The sequence below is a fragment of the Danio rerio genome, chromosome 21 (assembly GCF_049306965.1).
Source record: "Danio rerio strain Tuebingen ecotype United States chromosome 21, GRCz12tu, whole genome shotgun sequence".
NCBI classification, from domain to species: domain Eukaryota; kingdom Metazoa; phylum Chordata; class Actinopteri; order Cypriniformes; family Danionidae; genus Danio; species Danio rerio.
In genome coordinates this window covers 397501-412500 of record NC_133196.1, presented here as the reverse complement: position 1 = coordinate 412500, position 15000 = coordinate 397501, and the positions used below count along the sequence as shown (strand labels likewise).

At 39.3% G+C, this 15000-nt stretch overlaps 1 protein-coding gene across 1 annotated transcript in view; it reads right to left on the bottom strand.

Moving 5' to 3' along the window:
* Positions 1–15000, bottom strand: part of lhfpl2a (LHFPL tetraspan subfamily member 2a) — a 28559-nt gene that overhangs the window by 13486 nt on the left and 73 nt on the right. Inside the window, exon 1 of the mRNA XM_021468792.3 lies at positions 14943–15000. This exon is cut by the window's right edge and continues 73 nt beyond it. The gene's annotated coding sequence lies outside the window, so the exon portion shown is untranslated. The remainder of the gene's footprint in view (positions 1–14942) is intronic.

Here is a 15000-nt window from a genome sequence, read left to right as displayed (position 1 = left end):
ATAAAAAATAACAAAAAATATAAAAAAATTTAAATAAAAAATTAATTTTAAAAATGTAAAAAAATATATTTAATAAATAAATAAATAAATAAATAAATAAATAAATGTAAAATGTTCATGTCTCCATTAGAAATAATGAACTGTATATGCTCGGAGCTGTACACTAGCGCACAGTAAGCACAACCTTGTTTAGTTGCAGCAGTTTTGTTCTGTGCAACAGAAATGCGGCGTTAAGAAGCCTTTACTATTAGTTAACTGTAATGAATAAAAGCACGGTTAATAGTGAAATCGGCTAATCATTGCATCCCTATTAGTGATATCAGTGCATTGTACAAAAGGCCTTTTCAACTAACATGTCCAAATATTTTGGGCTGCTCACGCCACTTGCTCATGTCAGGTGACTCACGCTCTGTGCAGCCTGCAACTGCAGCTCGTGCTGTATTGAACAGACGCACGTCACTTCATAACTATAGTGGCCGCTTTTTGACTCAACTAAATTTATTTTGTTGTCTTGGTCACACTTTTTGGAGGGCTGAAACAAATTGTCTTAAGGGCCAGGTTCAGCCCGCGGGCCACCAATTAAAGAGCCCTCCCCTAAGCTTATTAGCACTGCTTCCAGGGCGTGTGTTCAGCAGCCACATTTAATAAACCTATAGCTCTTCACACCAAAACTACATAGCACATCGTTTTTTATTATTAATACTGACACCGGTGTTCAATCAATAAATATTGATATCAATTTTTTCACCCAGCCTTAATAGAAAGCATGGTCCATTTTGGTCCGTTGGTTCGTCATAGATATTTACACTAGATATTGCATATGAGCTCTGAGCATGTGTCAATAGCGCCGCCATATTGGTCAGGGCTCCAAAGACATAATCCATTCAACTGCACTCGCCAAGACTAAAGCCAGTGTGAAGATGCTGGACTGTGTACGAGTGTAGTCATGAGCACAGGCAGAACACTTCATAGGGAATAAAATCAGCAAACACTACATGAAATTTGACAATAAGATAATAACACTGCCAGAAATGAGTGTCAAGTGAAGTAACGGCTAGCTTTTAAAGTAACTTATGAGGGTGTCTGATAACAGAACAGTGCTGCGCCTCAATGTGTGTACTGTCCACCCTAAACTAGTGAAGATTACAGACGTTATATAGCATTTACACTGCATACTGAGATGCAGGAGTATTGAGTCGTTAATGACGGAGATTCACAAATGAATCGCGGTGTATGCGCTATAGAACAGTGTGCAGCACATTGTGTTATATGCAGTGCAGTATATATGCAGTAGTGTGCAGTATAGTGTGTGTGTTCACGCTGTCCTGCTGAAGATCAATAATGCAGAAGAGCAGATTTCCTCATTTCCTGTTTGTCAAACTCCCTCTGACAGGATGGAGAACACACACGGCAGACTGGGTGCTCAAGCAGAGGCAGTGTGTGTGTGTGTGTGTGTGTGTGTGTGAAAGAGAGAGAGAGTGTCTGTGTATGTGCGTGAGTAGCTCTATTATAATATGTGTGTGTGTGTGAGTGAGTGTTTCTGGTTGTTTGAGTGCATGTGTGTGTGTGTGTATATATGAGTAGCTCTACTGAAGTGTGTGTGTATCTGCTATCTGGCAGTTTGGGGTCTCGGTGACCCTCTATGAGCTCCAACAGCAGGAAATCCGCAGCACTATTGTCCAGATAGAGTGTTTGTGCATTTAATCTGTTCCTGCTGCCGGGCTGTATGCACGCGCACACACACACACACACACACACACACACACACACACACACACACACACACACACACACACACACACACACACACACACACACACACACACACACACAGAATAACGATTCTGCTGTCTGTCAAAGGAAACCCATTCTGATCTAATGAAGTTAGCAGACAGCTGTCTGTTTACTGTGCTGCTGTTTCAGGCCCGGTGTACACTAATACATTTCAGTTGTGAAGCGCATGAGTTCTGCTGTGGTTCCTCTGTCCACTCACACTACCCCAGAGTGTTCCAACTCTTATTACTGACATATAGGATTATTTTAATTCCCAATAACTGTATATTCTTCAGTGAAAACAACAGTTTTAATTCAATAGTTAATTTTAATTGTCTAATTAAATAATATACAATTAAATTATTAATCATATAATAAGAATTTTATTATTTTATCACATTTTTTAAATGTTTATATTATCAATAACATTTTTTAAATAAGATGCCTATTTATTTACATTTAAAATAATATTAAAATATATTTTTGAAATATTTTAAAGACTTAAAATGATTTTAATTCAAATAAATACTACTAAAATGCACACAGACACACACTCAAACACCCCAACATGCTTACACACAAACACAGATGGAGACTCACTTTCTCACTCACACTCACACACACACACACACACACACACACACACACACACACACACACACACACACACACACACACACACACAGCTATGGATAAGAGGAAGTCTGTCTCTATTTTAGGACTGCTGTTTGTTATGGAGGGGCTTTCCTCTATTCACAGGAAGGCAGGTGGGCCTGAACGACATCACACGTCCCATTGTGTCTCCATGCTTTAATCAAACACACAAACACTTTGCTGAACCTTCAGGCATCACTCACACAAACAGGTGCATACAAACACAGAAGTGGAGTGACACTGGATTAAACCGCAGTGTGAACAGGAATTATATAAATCCTGTGGAACTGAATTAATATGCAATAATTTAGGGCTGACACAACACAACACACACACACACACACACACACACACACATTCACACACAATGCTGAAAACATTCACACAAAAACAGAAGTGGAGTGACACTGGATTAAACTGCAGTGTGAACAGGGATTAAATAAATCCTGTAGAACTGAATGAGTGTGACATGAGTCAGGGCTGACACAACACACACACTCTCACAGGTTAAAGCAGGCGTGATGTCATGAAGACGAGAGCTACGTGTGGTTCTGTCAGGCGTAAAATGTTAAACATGAGCACAATTGAGTTCATTAATGCGGTTCACAGAACAACAACATCACGGGTCACAAACCCTCAAAGACCATCAGAAGACATGCTAACCAGTCCAATAGAGAACTAAAGCAGAACACACACACACACACACACACACACACACACACACACACACACACACACACAGAGTGAGAGAATAAAGTCAGAATAACTCAGTTTATTGCACAGAAAACAATAATTGTTTTGAATATTTGTTTTAAGTAAATATGACCTCATTTTTCTTTTCATTTCAGAAGATTTAGATGATTTCAAGCGTTTGATTAAAGTAAGATCTGCTGGAGTACTTCAATTCATGACAACTGCTTTGATGGTGAATTAGATGTTAGTGTGCATTAGGGCTGCACGACTCTGGCTAAATAAGAATCAGGATTTTTTGCTTAAAATCAAGATCAGGATTTTCTCAGGATGTAAAATAAAGGTTAACATGAGGAGGCTGTTATTACTGTTATTCTCAAACATATGGTGAAACAACACTAATATTAGGCCTGTGTGTAGATCTACTGCTGGTTAAAATGCTCCATTTTCTACAGACTTTGATTGGTCAGACTTTAAACTTGTCCTGGTCATTAAATCACAGTAAAGTGTTGACGTCAGAATACAACTATTCAGAACTCTGAAGTTGAATTATTATGTTTTAGATATATTATTAGGACTGCGTCGTTTTGTGTTTCTGTGTGTTGGATTTTGTTCTAGATTGGGGGCGTGTCTTCAGCTCACCTGATGCTGGTCAGCGCCCTTATTTAAACCCCATCAGAGAGCTGGTCGGGCCGCTGTTCGTTCACTTGGAGGTTGGCCAGAGCTGCGCTCTAATTTGGGCATTACAGGGCTCGAAATGAACCTTTTTGCTTGGTAGCACCAGTGCTCCTAACTTTAAAAATGCAGGCGCATCAGGCAAAAGTTATTCGCACTTATAAGCACCGTTACAAGTTTTATACAAACATATTTATTGCATTTGAAATCAACACTAATCAAACTTAACAAGCAAAAAAAAAAATATATATATATATATATTAAGAGGAAAATATGAGGAAAATATGTCTCAACGAAATCCCGTTATCACAAGAAAATAGATTTTTATAACATAAGAGTGACCAAAGCATACACGGAGCGCTCACCAGCCCTGCACAAACTGCTGGACATGAATGAATCTGTTAATGGTATAACTGAGCTGTTCTCACGGGTGCTGTCTGATATTGCACTGATGCTTTTGACATATACTGTACCCTATTATATGCATACGTCATGTTAATAGCAATACCGGTCCTTTTAGGAGTAGCGATGTTAGTTTACTCAGTGTAAGCCTGTTTGTGATGGTGTTCGTGGTGTTAAATTTGACATATAGCTGCCACTTGCACGGCGGACAGCATCTGGTGATTATATGAAGGATTAAACAGAAGCTCTCGTGCTAGATGTGGCAAACAGTAACCTGAAAACTCCATCCCACAGACTTTTCGTAGCGGACCTGAAGCCAATTGAAGTCTTTTATCCACTCTTAGAAAAGTGTAGATGGTGGATTAACATTCAGCACACGATCACTAGTAAGATGTGTCATTATTTGTAACTTTAGATGTCATGGTTTCTAAAACACAATCTGTCCGTGTTATCTTCATTCTCATCTTCAGTGCTTTACAGTTTTCCGCAGCAGTAGCTCTCTCTGTCATCCCAAGCCAGAAGGCATTGACTGAGTGATTGACAGCTCATATTTCAGTGCTAGAGCAGTGGTGGGCCAATAAGAAGAGCGTGAAGGCGGGGCAAGCATAACGGACTTGGCTTTGTTTACTGCAGCAAGTTGACATGACAACTGTTTTAAACCATTCCTGAGCGCTGCGTTTCCCGTTTCAAGTGCAGACAAAGAGCTTAGAGATGCATTCTGCGTGAATGTCTCCCGAATCCGCGCATGTGCTGAACATTTTGCAGTAAAAACTGGTCGCACACAACAATTTTATGCACTCGCACACATGCTCCCAAATATAGTTTGAAGTCGCATAGGTAAAATTTCGGGCGCATATGCAACCAAAATGGCATCGCGCATAGGAGATAACCGGTTATGATCTATTACTGAACCCATATCAATAATTTTGACACCCCTGGAAATGAGTAATGATGCAGCACATAATGAATCTATCAGAGTAAAAGTATTACACTCATAGAAAATATGCACTGAAGTAAAAGTGGACGTAGGAGATGTAAACAATCCTCCAGGAGAGTACAGATACTGCCTTTCAGCACTGAAGTACACTAGTGGAGTAGCTCTACTTCCTTACTATACATCTCTGCACAGTGCACACACACACAAACACATGCACACACACACACACACTAAGAGGATGTGATGGTAAACCCTGAAGCTTCTGCTGTCTGACACACAAACACACACTACATTGTTCATCACACCGCAAACACACACTCTCTACACTAGTGTGGAATATACTCTCTCAGCAGTGCACACACACACACTGATTTATCAGATCTGATCGCTCACGCCTCACTGAAATCCATCTGATGGATTCACAACAACCCTTTTAATGAGCACTTCCTGTCTCCTGACATAGCACTTCCTGTATATTAAAGCACACACACACTGACACACTAAACTACTGAACCCAGAGGCTCTAAATTGCCTGTGCGTGTGTGAGAGAGAGAGAGATTCTCTGTTTTGTGTGTGTGTGTGTGTGTGTGTGTGTGTGTGTGTGTGTGTCCACAGCGCTTCTGTCCTGCATATCATTCATTCCACACATTTCCACAGTCCCATACAGAGAAATCTCACAGAGACATCAGACACCCTCGCTGACCTCTGACCTTCAGCGGGAAACATCAGTGGCTCAAACAGACTTCAGTCAGCTCAATATTTGATCAGGGTATTTTACATATTCAGTCACTTTTATTGAACTCAATTATGGCGGCGCGGGTGCTCAGCGGTTAGCACAAGCTCCTCACAGCAAGAAGGTCTCTGGTTTGAGTCCCGACTGGGTCAGTTGGTGTTTCTGTGTGGAGTTTGCATGTTCTCCCTGTGTTGGTGTGGGTTTCCTCCGGGTGCTCCGGTTTCCCCCACAGTCCAAACACATGCGCTATAGGGGAACTGATCAACTACACTGGCCACAGTGTATGAGTGTGTGTGTGTGTGTGTGTGTGTGTGTGTGAACGAGTGTGTATAGGTGTTTCCCAGTACTGGGTTGCAGCTGGAAGGGCATCAGCTGTGTAAAACATATGCTGGAATAGTTGGTGGTTCATTCCACTGTGGCGACCGTTGATGAATAAGAGACTGAGCCGAAGGAAAGTTATTGAACTGAACTGAATCAACATGAAATGAAAATGATCGTAATAATAACACTGTCTGTTACACTACTGATGTTTACACCATTAAATGGTATTTCCATTGTCATTGTTTCTTAGTTTATAATTTATGCAAATCTGTAATGAAAGTGCTATTAGGAATTAACACTGACTTGATCACGTTTTTAAATACTAAACCAGGATTGGCTGCCTCAGATCACATGACCACCCATCTGCTATCAGGCCAGCTGAACTGTGAAATGAACGTGATTAGAGGATCATCAGTAATCGGCACTGCAGCCAATCACATCACGTCATCATGAAAACAATCAGCTGTGATTGGGGACCATGTCTACTCATTTGCATACAGCTGTGTGTGTGTGTTTGTGTGTCTGATTAACACTTTACAATCTGATGGCCAATCACACATGATGCTAAACACAAGCCCAGTGTTGAATGAAGTGAAGCACACACACACACAAACACACACACACACTCCTGCTGTGTCACGAGGGTTTGGGTCACTAAACTGAACCTCCCCCGTCATAAAACACACCCGCTGCTTACACACACACACACACACACAAAACAGAAATAAAGAGACTGTGTGTATATGTAAGAAATAAAGAGTGAGTGAGTGTGTGAGTGTGTGTGTGAGAGAAAGGGAGAGAGAGAGAAGGAATTTGCTTGATGCAGCAGAGATGAAACACACACACACACTTTAGAGCAGGAGTGAGAGATAAGAGAGAGAGACTGGTTTACTACTACAGCACTAATCTTATCAGTGTGCATGACTGACCTGAACTACAGCACAAACCCTTAACACTGGCCTCACTGCGCACACACACTTTCTCTCTATCTCTCTCTCTCTCTCTCTCACGCACTGAACAGGTCACTCTGACATCTGAACAGCAAAACAGTTAAACGATTCACTGAAATGAATCATTGGTTCAGAAATCCACCGCATGACTCACAATAACCCACAGCAAATCAATCAATACAATTGTGATTAAATCAATCAATGCAGCTCTGCACATGCATTGGGTTAAAATGAACCAGTGTAGTTCTAAAATGAATCAATGACATTAAAATAAATCACTATATTTCTAAAATAAATGACTAGTCCTAATATGAATCACTGAAATGAATCATTAGGAATCAGACTGAAGGAAACAATTCAAATCTAAGAAGCATCAATAGAGTTCATATAATAATCATTTTACTTCTAAAATGAATGCATAAAGCTGTGAAATGAATTATTAGAGCTGTAAAATAAACCATTATAGCTGTAAACTAATCCAGAGAGCTTGGAAATACAGTTGAATGAATCACTGCAGCTGTAACCCACATTACTATTATTAGGGATGCCCCGTGCAGGATTTGTTGAGCTTGAGTCTGATTCTTCAAGCTTTATTTAACTTTGCCATGGCATAAGCACAGTTACCCTTTAAGTATGAGATCACACATGCATACATGTAATGGTCAGAAGCAGCTTCACAAAATTTTTTTTATAATAAAACAGATTAAAACATGGTGAAAAATGACCAACATTGCAATTTGGAGACATTGCTCATGTGTTGTAGCGCTGCTGCTGTATTAACCGGGCACACCTGCATCTTCCTCTACTTGTAAACTCTTAAACAAGCACTTGCAATCGGTTCATGAGATCGGTCAGATCAACGAGTACCACTGGAAGTGTGAAAAGAATTATGAATTTGAAATGAAATGAATCACTGAAGTTGTGAAAATGAATCATTACAGTTCGGTAATGAATCCTTGTATATGTGAAATGAATCATTATTGTTTTAAATTGAATCATTTTATTTGTGAAATGAATCATTATTGTTCTAAATTGAATCACTATAGTTATGAAATAAATCATTACAGTTCTACAATGATTCATTATATTTTTTTAAATGAATCATTACAGTTCTAAACTGAATCACTATAGTTATGAAATGAATCATTACAGTTCTAAATTGAATCATTGTTGTAGTGAAATGAATAATTGCTGTACTAAACTTAATCACTGTAGTTATGAAATGAATCATTACAGTTCTACAATGAATCACTGTATTTGCGAAATGAATCAATACAGTTTTAAACTGAATCACTGTAGTTGTGAGATGAATCATTACAGTTCTACAATGAATGAGAGATGAGTTTTGAGAGATGAATCATCACAGGTCTAAACTGAATCATTGTTGTACTGAAATGAATCATTGCAGTTGTACACTGACTCACTGTAGTTATGAAATGATTCATTATAGTCTTAAAATGACACCACACAGTTCTAAACTGAATCAGTGAAATGAATGTGTGTTTGTCGTGTGCATGTGTGTGTGTGTGTATGACGCGTGTCTCTCGGCCGGCGCTCAGACCTCTGGGCTTGATTTGAAGGCAGTGTGGCTCGGCTGGTTTTAATTCAATCAAACATGCTCGTTTTGGGAGGCTGCATGGAAAACTCCACACGTAATGTGACCCATTTAAAGGCCTGGTGTGTTTAAACAGAACCGGCCACATCCAGATCAGATCCCTCCACAGAAACACTGGAGGGAACAGACAATCACAGACACAGCTGTGCTCAAACCTGCTGACCTCTGACCCCCAGCACACATTCAATTAGCATTTTAACACAGAGCTGCTCTTGGGTTTCACACACACACACACACACACACACACACACACACAGAGAGAGAGAGAGAGACACTCGGGCTCTGGTTACACATGACCTTACTGTAAAACAGCGGATAAACCGGTTAAACATCGGCTCTCATATCACAAAACATGAATCACTGCACTAAAAGGAATCATTATAGTTATGAAATGAATCACTCAAGTTCTGAATCACTCCAGCTCTAAAATGAATCATTATAGTTTTGTAATGAATCACTTAAATTCTAAAATTAATCACTCCAGCTCTAAAATGAATCATTATAGTTTAGTAATGAATCAATCAAGTTCTGAATCACTCCAGCTCTAAAATGAGTCTATAGTTATGTAATGTATCACTCAAGTTCTGAATCATTCAAGCTCTAAAATGAATCATTATAGTTTTGTAATGAATCACTTAAATTCTAAAATTAATCATTCCAGCTCTAAAAAGAATCATTATAGTTTTGTAATTAATCAATCAAGTTCTGAATCACTCCAGCTCTAAAATGAATCATTATAGTTATGTAATGAATCACTTAAATTCTAAAATTAATCACTCCAGCTCTAAAAAGAATCATTATAGTTTTGTAATTAATCAATCAAGTTCTGAATCACTCCAGCTCTAAAATGAATCATTATAGTTTTGTAATGAATCACTCAAGTTCTAAAATGAATCACTCCAGCTCTAAAATGATTCATTATAGTTTTGTAATGAATCACTCAAGTTCTAAAATGAATCACTCCAGCTCTAAAATGATTCATTATAGTTTTGTAATGAATCACTCAAGTTCTAAAATGAATCACTCCAGCTCTAAAATGATTCATTATAGTTTTGTAATGAATCACTCAAGTTCTAAAATGAATCACTCCAGCTCTAAAATGATTCATTATAGTTTTGTAATGAATCACTCAAGGTCTAAAAATGTATCACTCCAGCTCTTAAATAAATGATTTTAGTTCTGTAATGAATCACTCAACTTCTGAATCAAACTAAAATGAAATCAACAAAAATGTAAACAATACAAGAACTGACTAATGACAGCTGTTCAAAATGATTCAGTTGCATTCTGAAAAGAGTCAGCTAACAAATGAATCACTCCAGCTCTTAAATGAATCATTATAGTTCTATGTTAATTAATTATGCACTGCACAAAAAATTAGAAGTCTTGTTTCTGGTCCAAATATCTACAAATTATTAAATCAAAAAGCATTATCTAGACAAGCAAATAATATCGTCTTGTTTTCAGAAAAAAATGTGTCTAAATTACGTAAGTTTTTCCTTAAAACAAGCAAAATAATCTTACAATGAGGTAAGAAATATGTTATTTCAAAGCAAATACTAGATTAGGGTTTTTGGCAGATTATTTTGCTTACTTTAAGAAAAAACTGACTTAATTTTGGCTCATTATTTCTAAAACAAGACTATATTTTTTAGAAAATGCTTTTTGATTTAATAAATTTTTGACAAAAAACTCTAAATAAGAACAGCATTCTTCTGCAGCATATAATTATTCAAAGTAGAACTATAATGATTCATTCAAGAGCTGAAGTGATTCAATTCTGAACCGATTCATTTTTGAGCTGATTCTACCGAATCATTTAGAACTGCAGTCATTCATTTTGAGCTCAAGTGATTCACTTTTGTATTTATTTCATTCATTTATTCTCCTTCACCTTAATCCTTTTATTAATCAGGAGTCGCCACAGCGGAATGAACTGCCAACTATTCCAGCATATGTTTTACACAGCAGGTATGGGTACTGGTACTGGGAAACACCCATACACACACTCACACACTGCGGCCAGTGTAGTTGATCAGTTCCCCTATAGCGCATGTGTTTGGACTGTGGGGGAAACCGGAGCACCCGGAGGAAACCCACGCCAACACAGGGAGAACATGCAAACTCCACACAGAAACACCAACTGACCCAGCCGAGACTCAAACCAGTGACCTTCTTGCTGTGAGGACACCACTTAGCTACCCTAAAATGAATCAATATAATTTTAAAAAATGAATCGCTGCTGATGAAAGAAGTAATAACTAGAATCAGAGAGTCACTGAGAATACCGTCTCGGTAGCTTTTGGATCAATTCAGTGACAGAAGTGGGTCACAGACAGACTGTGTGGTCTGAGGCGCAAACATGCGCTGTGTTTACCTGACGGCCCACAAACACAGCAGAAAACTACCCTTTGATTTTCCACTCCTTCATGGAGTCGTTCAGCAGGAGGAAAAGAGCAAATCTCTCTCTCCTGGCAGAGAATGAGAGGGACAGACGCATGTGTGTGTGTGTGTGTGTGTGTGTGTGTGTGTTTTCTCTTGGCTTGAGCAGCCTGTAATGAAGCGTCTGTGTTTCTTCCACAGTTTTTATGGTCGGCAGGACGGTCCACGCTCTTATTCTTAGCTTCCATAAAGTGAACGTTCACTGATGATCGAGTGCTGGTAAACCAACTAACCTCAAACCCAGCTTTTAAAGGGCCAGCGCATGCAGGAAAAACGACATCAGCGTGACTGTGAGGCCAAGGCATTATAATTCTATGAAGCAAACATATCAGAAACATATACAAGTGCTTTCAAACTAATAATATTAGAGAAATCTTTCCCAGTACTGGGTTGCGGCTGGTCCAAAACAGTCCAAAAACAAGTGGTAATAGGTGGTGTAGGCAAGCTAAATTGTCCATAGAGTACGAGTGTGAATGGGTGTGTATAGATGTCTCCCAGTGATGGGTTGCAGCTAAAAGGGCATCCTCTACGTAAAACACATGCTGTAGTAGTTGGTAGTTCATTCCTCTGTGGCGACCTCTGATAAATAAGGGACTAAGCTGAAGGAAAATTTATGAATAGAAGAGAAATCAGTTTATTTATTCAATAACTGATGACAGGCTCTTTAACTATTACTGACATTAAGTGTGCAGTATTTTCTAATAACTCAACAGCATGGCGTGCATCATTCTGCTTGTGCGCCACCGTTCAGGTGTTTAATTTTAGATATTTGTCAGGTGTTTGTCCTCAAGCACTAGTGTCCTCCACATTAACCTCCTCTGTTGTGTTCTGATGTGATGTCTGACTGTTGTGGCTGTGAAACACCTCAGATCATTCAGCGGAGTGATATGGAGCTGCTCTAAAGCTGCCGGAACTACTTTAGCTGTGCCTTGATCTGACAATAACCCCAAACACCTGAGAGTGACCATCAGCCAATCCGAATCCAGCATTAAAGAGAGCTGTAGTATAATAAGAAACACTATAACTCTCATAAATCTGCGTGATAATGACAAATACAACAACAGCAGTCTCTCTAGACCAAAGTTGTCAAACTCAGTTCCTGGAGGGCCGCAGCTCTGCACAGTTTAGTTCCAACCCTAATTAAACACACCTGATCAAACTAATTGAGTCCTTCAGGCTTGTTTGAAACCTACAGGAGAGTGTGTTGGAGCAGGGTTGGAACTAAACTGTGCAGGGCTTCAGCCCTCCAGGAATTGAGTTTGACACCCCTGCACTAGACTACTTCAATATGGTCATGTCAGTGGACTATGAACCTTTCCTGCTTGTTCTAAAACTATTTCATAACTGTAGCAAAAGAAAATTCAATCATAACTTAAATGTTAAAACAGCTATAATGACATTATTTATTAATATGTGGCTCTTTTTGGATTCTCGGAAGCGGTAGAAATTAAAATGTACAACAGGAAATATGCTGGGACCATTGATTTTGTTTACATCTCTCAAAATAGCCCATAATCGCATACAGTATCTGTTTATGATGGTCGATGTATAAAATGAATGTTTAATATCATGCCATATCATGTCATCAATATCACAACTATTTCTCCCAAACGACAAACCTGGTGCATCGGAGATCTACAAGACGTCAATGATGAGCTAAAATCTGCCAACAATACTCAGAGATGACAAAATTAACATTTATTGAGGTGAAGTTGGCTATATCGCAAAACATTCAGGCTTTCTCATTAATAATATAATTTCAGAAAAGTATTCTGCAAGCTGGAAGGGCATCCGCTGTGTAAAACAGATGCTGGATAAGTTGTTGGTTCATTCCGCTGTGGTGACCCCTGGTTAATAAAGGGACTAAGCTGAAAAGAAAATGAATGAATGAATGAAGTATTCTGCAAATTCCTAATAGACATCATTGTTCACAGTCAATTAAATAGTGCTGATGTTGTTTTAAAGTCATATTTACATGTGATTAAGTTTGAATATTCAAAAGCCACTTCTCTTCTCTTCTCTATCTACAAACCATCTTTAGGATCAGTCATCCACAAACATAGATTTTCCTACAACTGCTATGCTGATGACACCCAGCTATACCTCTCTTTTCATCCTGATGATCCCTCGGTTCCGGCTCGCATCTCAGCCTGCCTGTCGGACATTTCACACTGGATGAAAGATCATCTAAAATGGTGAAAAGCCTTGGAGTAACGATTGATGACCAACTAAACTTCTCTGACCACATCTCTAGAACTGCTCTATCTTGCAGATTCACACTCTACAACATCAGAAAGATCCGACCCTTCCTATCTGAACATGCAGCTCAACTCCTTGTTCAAGCTCTTGTTCTCTCCAGACTGGATTACTGCAACTCTCTACTAGCCGGGATTCCAGCTAACTCTATCAAGCCTCTTCATCTGCTTCAGAACGCAGCAGCACGAGTGGTCTTTAATGAAGCTAAAAGAGCACATGTCACTCCGCTGCTCATCCGTTTGCACTGGCTGCCAGTTGCTGCTCGCATCAAATTCAAAGCTCTGATGTTTGCCTGCAAAGCGACTTCTGGCTTTGCTCCTTCTTATCTGCTCTCACTTCTGCAGATGTATGTGTCCTCCAGAAACTTGCGTTCTGTGAATGAACGTCGCCTCGTGGTTCCATCCCAAAGAGGGAAGAAATCACTTTCCCGAACTCTCGCATTCAATCTGCCCAGTTGGTGGAATGAACTCCCTAACTGCATCAGAACGGCAGAGTCACTCGCTGTCTTCAAGAAACCACTAAAAACTCAACTATTTAGTCTCCACTTTCCTTCCTAATCTGCAATTGCCTCTCTGGCTCCACCGCTAACTGTAGTACAGAAAACAAAAAATACTAATGTTTTGCTTCTCACACTTTACACACCTGAAACTCGCCTACAGCACTTATTCATTGTTGCTCTTATAGTTGTGTAAGTTGCTTCCTTGTCCTCATTTGTAAGGCGCTTTGGATAAAAGCATCTGCTAAATGACTAAATGACTAAATGTAAATACCATGGTAAACAATATAGGGAGCGTGTCACAAGTTACTGAATGAATGTGCGAATATAAAACCAACTTTACCTCAAATACTCTAAATGATTCATTCTGTCAGAATGTTTAATGTGAAATGTTTTATATTACTTGAGAATCATAAAACAAACTCCGGGTCTAACTGGATCATGATATTAAATAATATGCTAATATCCCAACACTAAACATTGATTTAGCATTGAATCCATGCGATACCTGGCGATGTCCTGTTGATAAACACGTACAAAATGCGATACTCCAGCACTAGACTTTCATTTATATTATCCCACAGTCCATTAGTGTCGGTAAACGAGTGTTTCTGGATCAGATGGAGTGGTTTGTTTGTGTAACGGGAGCTCTGCTGTATGAATGAGTAAACCTGAAAGCGATTCTCCTCAAGACAATAAAGACATTAAACACTTCTACTCGAAGCACAAACCCACTTCAATCACCGAAAACAGCTCCTAAAGTCCAGTTATATCGCGTTAAACAAAGAAAATCGACTTTAGTAGAGCCTCAGAGAACTGAAGGAACTCGTCGGTCCTCCTGCCACGACTTTCCGTTATGGACAAGCCGACGATAAAAAACGGGAGACTCATTCAGAAACTCCCTGAGAGATCGGTTATTCAGTGTTTGTTTAACCCGAGCGGAGAAACGGAGGTCGGCGTGAAATCTGAGGTAAAAGTGGAGAACAAAAGCTACTCACGTTCGCGCGCTCTTCAACCGGATGATCTGAGGGACAGTCGGTGATTCCGAACATACAG